The sequence below is a fragment of the Protomyctophum bolini genome (genome assembly GCF_963924005.1).
Source record: "Protomyctophum bolini genome assembly, chromosome: 14".
Taxonomy (NCBI): domain Eukaryota; kingdom Metazoa; phylum Chordata; class Actinopteri; order Myctophiformes; family Myctophidae; genus Protomyctophum; species Protomyctophum bolini.
In genome coordinates, this window is record NC_137875.1 from 34,598,660 (window position 1) to 34,605,850 (window position 7,191).

A 7,191-nucleotide genomic window follows, 5' to 3' on the forward strand; every position below is an offset into this window, starting at 1 on the left:
AGAACTAGTATTATCGAGGGGAAGACAGTACAGCGTTGGACCCAGAGACCAGAGCTGGCCAGGAGAACAAACTGCTGAGCTGCAAGCAACACTATATGGGAACCAGGTAAATTCCCCCATGTGTGTATCTGATATGCCTGGGGTCTTCAACGTTTTTCAGCTCAAGGACCCCCTAGCTGAGAGACAGATGAAGCAGGGCCCCTCACTACAAATTGTATAAAACTGTGTTGGATTCATAATTATTATTAGTATTTTCAGTTGACAGTTAGTTAACCTTTTTAGTCAACATGACCATTGGCTCTGTACTTGGTCTGCTCTTTTTTTCCTCTGCTCTCCTCTGCTCTTTTGGAATGGTGCAACCACTCTAAGGAACAGCATGTCCGTCCTAAACCTATGTGACTATGTTTAGTCTGAGTACCAGTAGGGGCAAAAGTGGCGCTGTTGTGCCAGAAACGGAGAGAGAGTAGTGTTGCACTGACTGTTGCCTGCTAATTACACAGAGAGAACCCCCTGCTGAAGACCTCTGCTAAGCTAAATGAAGTTCTGACATTCACAAAGTGCTGTAGCCAAATTGAGCAGATCATTGTCTGAGGAAGACAATTATAAATGTAAGAGAATCTAGTGACTGGAGGACAACATTAGGATTTTTTGGCCTAATGGCGTCACTCAAATTATTAGGGATCATCCACAGGTGCGTCTCTGTTGGCAACATGTCACCTTTCCCAATGACTATGCCTCCTACAGTATGTCACCAACAGTCGGTCAGTACGTTTGATGGCGATCTGCCCATTAGGTTTTTACATAACTTAGTTATATTTTTCATGTCTAAAAATCTTTTGAAATCTTGTTTTTAAATGGCTGAAATACATATAGAGCTTTAAGTCATTAATGTGTTTAGTAATAAAAGATGTAGTGGAGTAGAAGTAGAAGTACAGTGCCTGATGTGTGTGTGTGTGTGTGTGTGTGTGTGTGTGTGTGTGTGTGTGTGTGTGTGTGACTCTACAACACAGATTGTAAGGCCGCCCTTAGGCCGGCGCTTTGGGATAGAAGTTGCTATAGAAATGCAGACCATTTACCATTCATGATGAGTGTGTTGAACTAATGTTGAACTAATATGAGATGCCAGGGTTTTCATGGAAGTGGAAGAGGATCAGTATAAAGAAGTATTTGGGTAAGAGTGTGTGCTCAAATGGACTGAGAAAAGTGAAGCAAAAATGTGTTGCTGCATAATGGACCCTTCGCACTGTCTGAAAGAGTTCTGATTTACCAGTCAGCCGTCTGCCATGTGTGTGCTGTATGTCAGTTTATCTTCTTGCGCCCTTCTCCCCTCTAGTAGCTTGTGTGTGTGTGTGTGTGTGTGTGACCCGGCCGGGGATCGAACCCCGACCTCCCAGTTTCAGGGCGGACACTCTAACCACAAGGCCTGGTATGGTATGATGTGATATGATATAGTACTTTATTGTCAGTTTGCGCTGAAATTTGTCTTGCGACCCAGCAGCCTTGTATGCAACACAAGAAAATCCCCTCTCAGTCCTCAAAATCTTGCCTTTCTTGATTTTCATCATAAGAGACCTCCCTACCAACCTCATGATTATTGCAATTTGCAACTTGCATTCAACTCCATGCATGTGGCATATATATCAACTCTGTTGTGTCTTGTGTCAATGAGATCTATAACTAGTTTTTGCATAGGGCAGGGGTGGGCAACTTTGATGATGGAGACTCAGATTGAGAGGGCAACTATATTCCACAGACTAGTCACTCCAGAGGGCCACAATGCATATAGTAAGAAATAGCTGATCTACAAGCTCAAACTGTGACACGTTTTTGATCTAGTAGATCTGCTATTTTTGCTCTTTTTCTTTTTAAATTGAAATTCTGAATTATTTTTAGCTATTTCTGAATTGGAATCTTGAAAAGTAAATGTTTAATTTAATTTAAAATTCATTGTATGTTCTTACTTAAATTTAGGAACTTAAATGCAAATACATTAGACATAAAAAAAGACTAGTAGGCCTACTATAGTCATTAAGCTACTATTATAGACTGAAGTAATTAAAGCGGAATTAATGTGTGGAATTGTAACAGCTGAAATCAATAATATATCAGTACACCAGTGGCCCTCAGGCCACCAGTTGATATTAACCTGCGGGCCGCATTAGGTGAAGGTGGGGGACACATGTGGCCCTCAGGCCACCAGTTGATATTAACCTGCGGGCCGCATTAGGTGAAGGTGGGGGACACATGTGGCCCTCAGGCTGCCAGTTGATATTAACCTGCGGGCCGCATTAGGTGAAGGTGGGGGACACATGTGGCCCTCAGGCCACCAGTTGATATTAACCTGCGGGCCGCATTAGGTGAAGGTGGGGGACACATGTGGCCCTCAGGCCGCCAGTTGATATTAACCTGCAGGCCGCATTAGGTGAAGGTGGGGGCTACATGTGGCCCTCAGGCCGCCAGTTGATATTAACCTGCAGGCCGCATTAGGTGAAGGTGGGGGCTACATGTGGTCCTCAGGCCGCCAGTTGATATTAACCTGCAGGCCGCATTAGGTGAAGGTGGGGGCTACATGTGGTCCTCAGGCCGCCAGTTGATATTAACCTGCAGGCCGCATTAGGTGAAGGTGGGGGCTACATGTGGTCCTCAGGCCGCCAGTTGATATTAACCTGCGGGCTGCATTAGGAAGGTGGGGGACACATGTCCATGTATGGGATTGGCACTATCCAATAGGGGATACATAAAAATAAAAAAAATTATCTTCTCCCTGTGACGTGGCCCCCTCAGTCGTTGTGGCCCTAAGTGACTGCTTATATCGCTTATGCCTAGAACCGGCCCTGTGTGTGTGTGTGTGTGTGTGTGTGTGTGTGTGAGAGAGAGATGCACGGACATCTTCATCCATGCATTCAGCATTTGCCTTGAGACAGAAAGGAGGGAGTGAGTCTCGAGTGAGAGAGCAGGAGGTTGAGTGTGCTGTAACTTAAGTGATCTGAGTGCGTCAACTCATTTAGTACGGTGAAAATGTGAGAAATTGCAAGCGCGGTTTCCCTGACGCAAGTGGTGGGAAGCAGTCGCTGGGACCCAAGAAATTCACAGGGCAAGTGTGGTTGCATTGGTGTGATGATACAGTGGCTATAGTCTCAACAATGATGAGCAATGCAAAACTTTGCAATTTGCAAACACATCACAAACTGGACCGACCTGCAATGGGGCTGGCCTAGCCTCGGTCCCAGGCTTACTCATCTGCGAAGAGAACAGCCTTTTGTCCGACGGGGCATAGGTCCCATCGACTACCTACCCCAAACGCTCTCACCCTAACCATAACCGTAACCGGGAGCACGGGGGAGCACACCTAAACCTAACCCCGAGTCGAACCAATGCTCCGCCGGACCAAAGTATGCCTCCCGACCGCTCGCCCCCATTTTTTCGCCTCCAGTGGTTCCTGTATTATTTTTACTGAGGTACAGACTTAGGAATAAGGTTAGTTTTAGGCATAGTTTTACATTATGTTACATTTACATGTAGGAATACCTGGTGGCGACCGTTACGAGGTCGCCGGAATTGACCCGGGGCGAGCGATATTGTATTCTCTTATCCAGCAGGACTGGACAGCCGTACAATGAGCTTTGTGCATGGCTGAATGTAATGCAGATTGTAAAGTTCTCCGGGACATGCTGCCAACATTTCACTGCCTGTGACCCCGTATGAGCGAGTGACAAATAAAACCGCTTTTGATTCTGTTGAAATAGCATGGTCGTAATGAAAGCAGTGGAGGAGGATGAGAATAAAGTATAGCTGTGTGAGAAAGACGATGTGCTCAGAGTCGCTGTAAGAAAAGTAAAGCCAAAGAAAAGTCATGGCTGCATAATCAACCCCTCACACTGTCTGGAAGAGTACTGATTCACCAGCCAGCCGTCTGTCAGAGTAGCACTGTGTGTGCGTTCATGTGCGGGCGGGTGCGTGCGCGTGTGTGTGCACACTGCACAGTACACATCAGGACACATCTTTATCTGTTCCTCCATATACTTGCATTTTCCCTCGAGAAACAGGGTCTTGAGGGAGGGTCTTGAGTGAGAGCCCTGGAGGAAGAGTGTATAAGTGTGAATTAAGGACAGAATTTAACAGAAATTTACAGTCACCATCTTAACAATTTAACTGACCTTCCTCATCACAACCATGAGCTTCACTTCCTAGATCCCCAACATTTTAAACGGCCACCGGTAATGAATTCAAGCCAAGGGTCTGATGTCGGAGACGACCTGAATTCAAATGCAGACTGTCGCATGATTCTAGTCGACTGGAAACATGTCGATAATAATGACGGGAGCTGGACTCTACAAATGTGATGTATTCATGAGTTGTGCACCATTTGGATGGTAGGATGGTTGGGTTTCTACCAAATGAAATGATTATTTTGAGCATAGAACATAGATAACAAATAGTCAATATAATACCCTATGCAGTATGAATAAAAAATGACCTGGAGTCCAGACCGTTAAGTCTGGACGTACAGTAGCTTCTCAAAAGAGCGAAGTGAGAACAAAATCACAGTTCGTGTGAAGTGAGGGGTGCCTTTTAAGTTTGTTTAGAGCACTTTAAACATTACCAGGCAAAAAAGTACTCTAAACAAACTTTACAAACAACACATTTAACACATTAAAATTCCATAGACTTGGCTGCCGCATGAAGCAACGTTTAAAGTGCTCTGAACAAACATTAGAAAGCCTAGATGTGGCCGCCATGTGACGTAATTCCGAAAGCCTGAATTTGGAGCGGATAGCGACCCTCAAAAAACAATCTGCCAAACCAAGCAAATCAGTCTGGATCCTGGGCTAAAATGGTGTATTGCCCAAATGTCCATATGATACCCCAGGTGAAGGAGTTCAAGTATCTCCAGCTGAAAGGCAGGACGGAGCGTGAGATCACCCGTAGAATCTGAGCCTGTGCCGCTGTGATGAAAAGAGCAAGCCAGAAGGCAAAAAGCATCTCAATCTACCAGTCGATCATCATTCCTACTCTATACCTGTGGTCAGGAAATGTGGGTCACGCGGCAGAATATTGCAGACACGGAGCCGCTGAAATGGGTTTTCTCAGCAGGGCGGCCGGCCGTCTCCCTCAGGGATGAGCTGAGAAGCTCAGTCTTCCATGAGAGACTGCACGCAGCAGAGGCACTGCTTGCGTAAAATGAGTCAGTTGAGGTTAGGGACGGTATACGACAGGAACATTATTGTGGCAAAACTGATTGTGATGATCAAAATATGCATGAAACTTAAATTGTCAATGTTGTTATAAACCACTTGAATCGAACGTTCGTCAAAAATAGCATAGCCAATCTATAAGCTCACCGCGTTGCGAGCTCGTAGATCGTCTTATTTTTTCGGAATCGATTTGTGTTTAAAGTATAAAGGGGTTTAAGTGCCACTGCATTTGTAGCTCAACAAAAGCCAATTCATCCTAGTGTGACAGCAACTTTCGCAAAGGATATGATTATCGTGATCGTTTTTTTTTAATCACGATAAACGATCTAGTTGAGGGCATCTAGGTAGGATGGCTCCTGGTCGACCTCGCTATAGGGAGGTTTTCCAGTCCCGTCCAGCTGAGAGGAGGCCACAGGGCAGACAGAGGACCGTGTGGAGGGATTAGAACCCCACGCTGCCACAGGGCAGACAGAGGACCGTGTGGAGGGATTAGAACCCCACACTGGCCTGAGAATCCCTCGGCATCGCCCAGGCTGATGTCCAGTGGTGTAAAGTAACATGGACATGTACTCTGGTACTGTAGTTCAGTACTTTTACTTCTACTCCACTACATCTCAGAGGCAAATATTATACTTTTACTGCAGTACCAAGTAGTAACTGTTACTTTGTAGATTTTGATTATTATTGCAAAACACATATTAACCACTTCAGCCCTATATACATTTTGGCCATTTGAAAATAGTCAATCTACTGTACAAGTGACAACTGTACTATTACTAAAGTAAATTTAGAATTCCAGACTTTTACTTGAGTATTTCTAGATTTCATGTTTATACTTTTACTTGCAGTACTGTAAGCACTGCTTTTTTAAGTACACTGTACTGTACTGTACTTGCGGTAAGTATAAAATGGGGGGTAGCCTATACTTTTTCCACCGTTGCTAATGTCTAAGGCCAATGTGGCCACGCAAGGAAAGGGTTGTCTGTCTCGGACTGGCACCGCTAGCTGGCTATACCTCTGTGACTGTGAATACGGATTAGCCCATGAAGAAGGATGGATGAATTAAATAGTCCAGACAGTAATGGAGGCCGAGGGAGAGGGGCAGCGGAGGACGGGGGATGAAAGGTGTCCTTTTAGGTCGGAGCGATGAAGGGAAGAAAGGTAGAGGATAGATGAATAGAAGTCCAAACAGTAGTGGAGTCCTTTTTTAGGTCCGAGTGAGGGAGCAAGAGGGAGCAAGAGGGGTAGGGGAGGACGGGGGATAGAAAGGTGTCCTTTAGGTCGGAGTGAGGGAGAGGGGTAGGGGAGGACGGGGGATAGAAAGGTGTCCTTTAGGTCGGAGTGAGGGAGAGGGGTAGGGGAGGACGGGGGATAGAAAGGTGTCCTTTAGGTCTGAGTGAGGGAGAGGGGTAGGGGAGGACGGGGGATAGAAAGGTGTCCTTTAGGTCTGAGTGAGGGAGAGGGGTAGGGGAGGACGGGGGATAGAAAGGTGGGTCACAATTCATTAGGATGACGGACAAGTAAGAAGTACAAACGTAGCAATGCCACAATGTAGAAATACTCTGTTATGAACAGCGGTGCAAATTAATCGAGTACATGATGTCCTACTCAAGTACTGTACTTAACCACTTGAACCCCATAATGGTTGAGCGGAGGAGTCCCTCAGGGAGTACTTTCTGTTTTGTGTTATTGTGGGGAAAGCTTTTTGGCGTATATACAGTATATCCAATTTTCAATACTTTTACTTCCACACCACTATACATCCGACAGCTTTAGTTAGGAGTTCTAGGATAGATTTTTTTTCTTTTTTAAATCATACATTAAAGATGGAGTGCCGTGATTTTTTTCCACCCCAAAACATCAGGTCTTATTGTTATATAAGGAGGTATATTGTTTTCAAAAAAGTGTACAGTATTTGTTCAAATGTTGTTTTTATGTGGGCACCCCCACCAGTTCATTAAGAATGCCTGGTTTGCCTGGTGGGTGGTGATGGGTG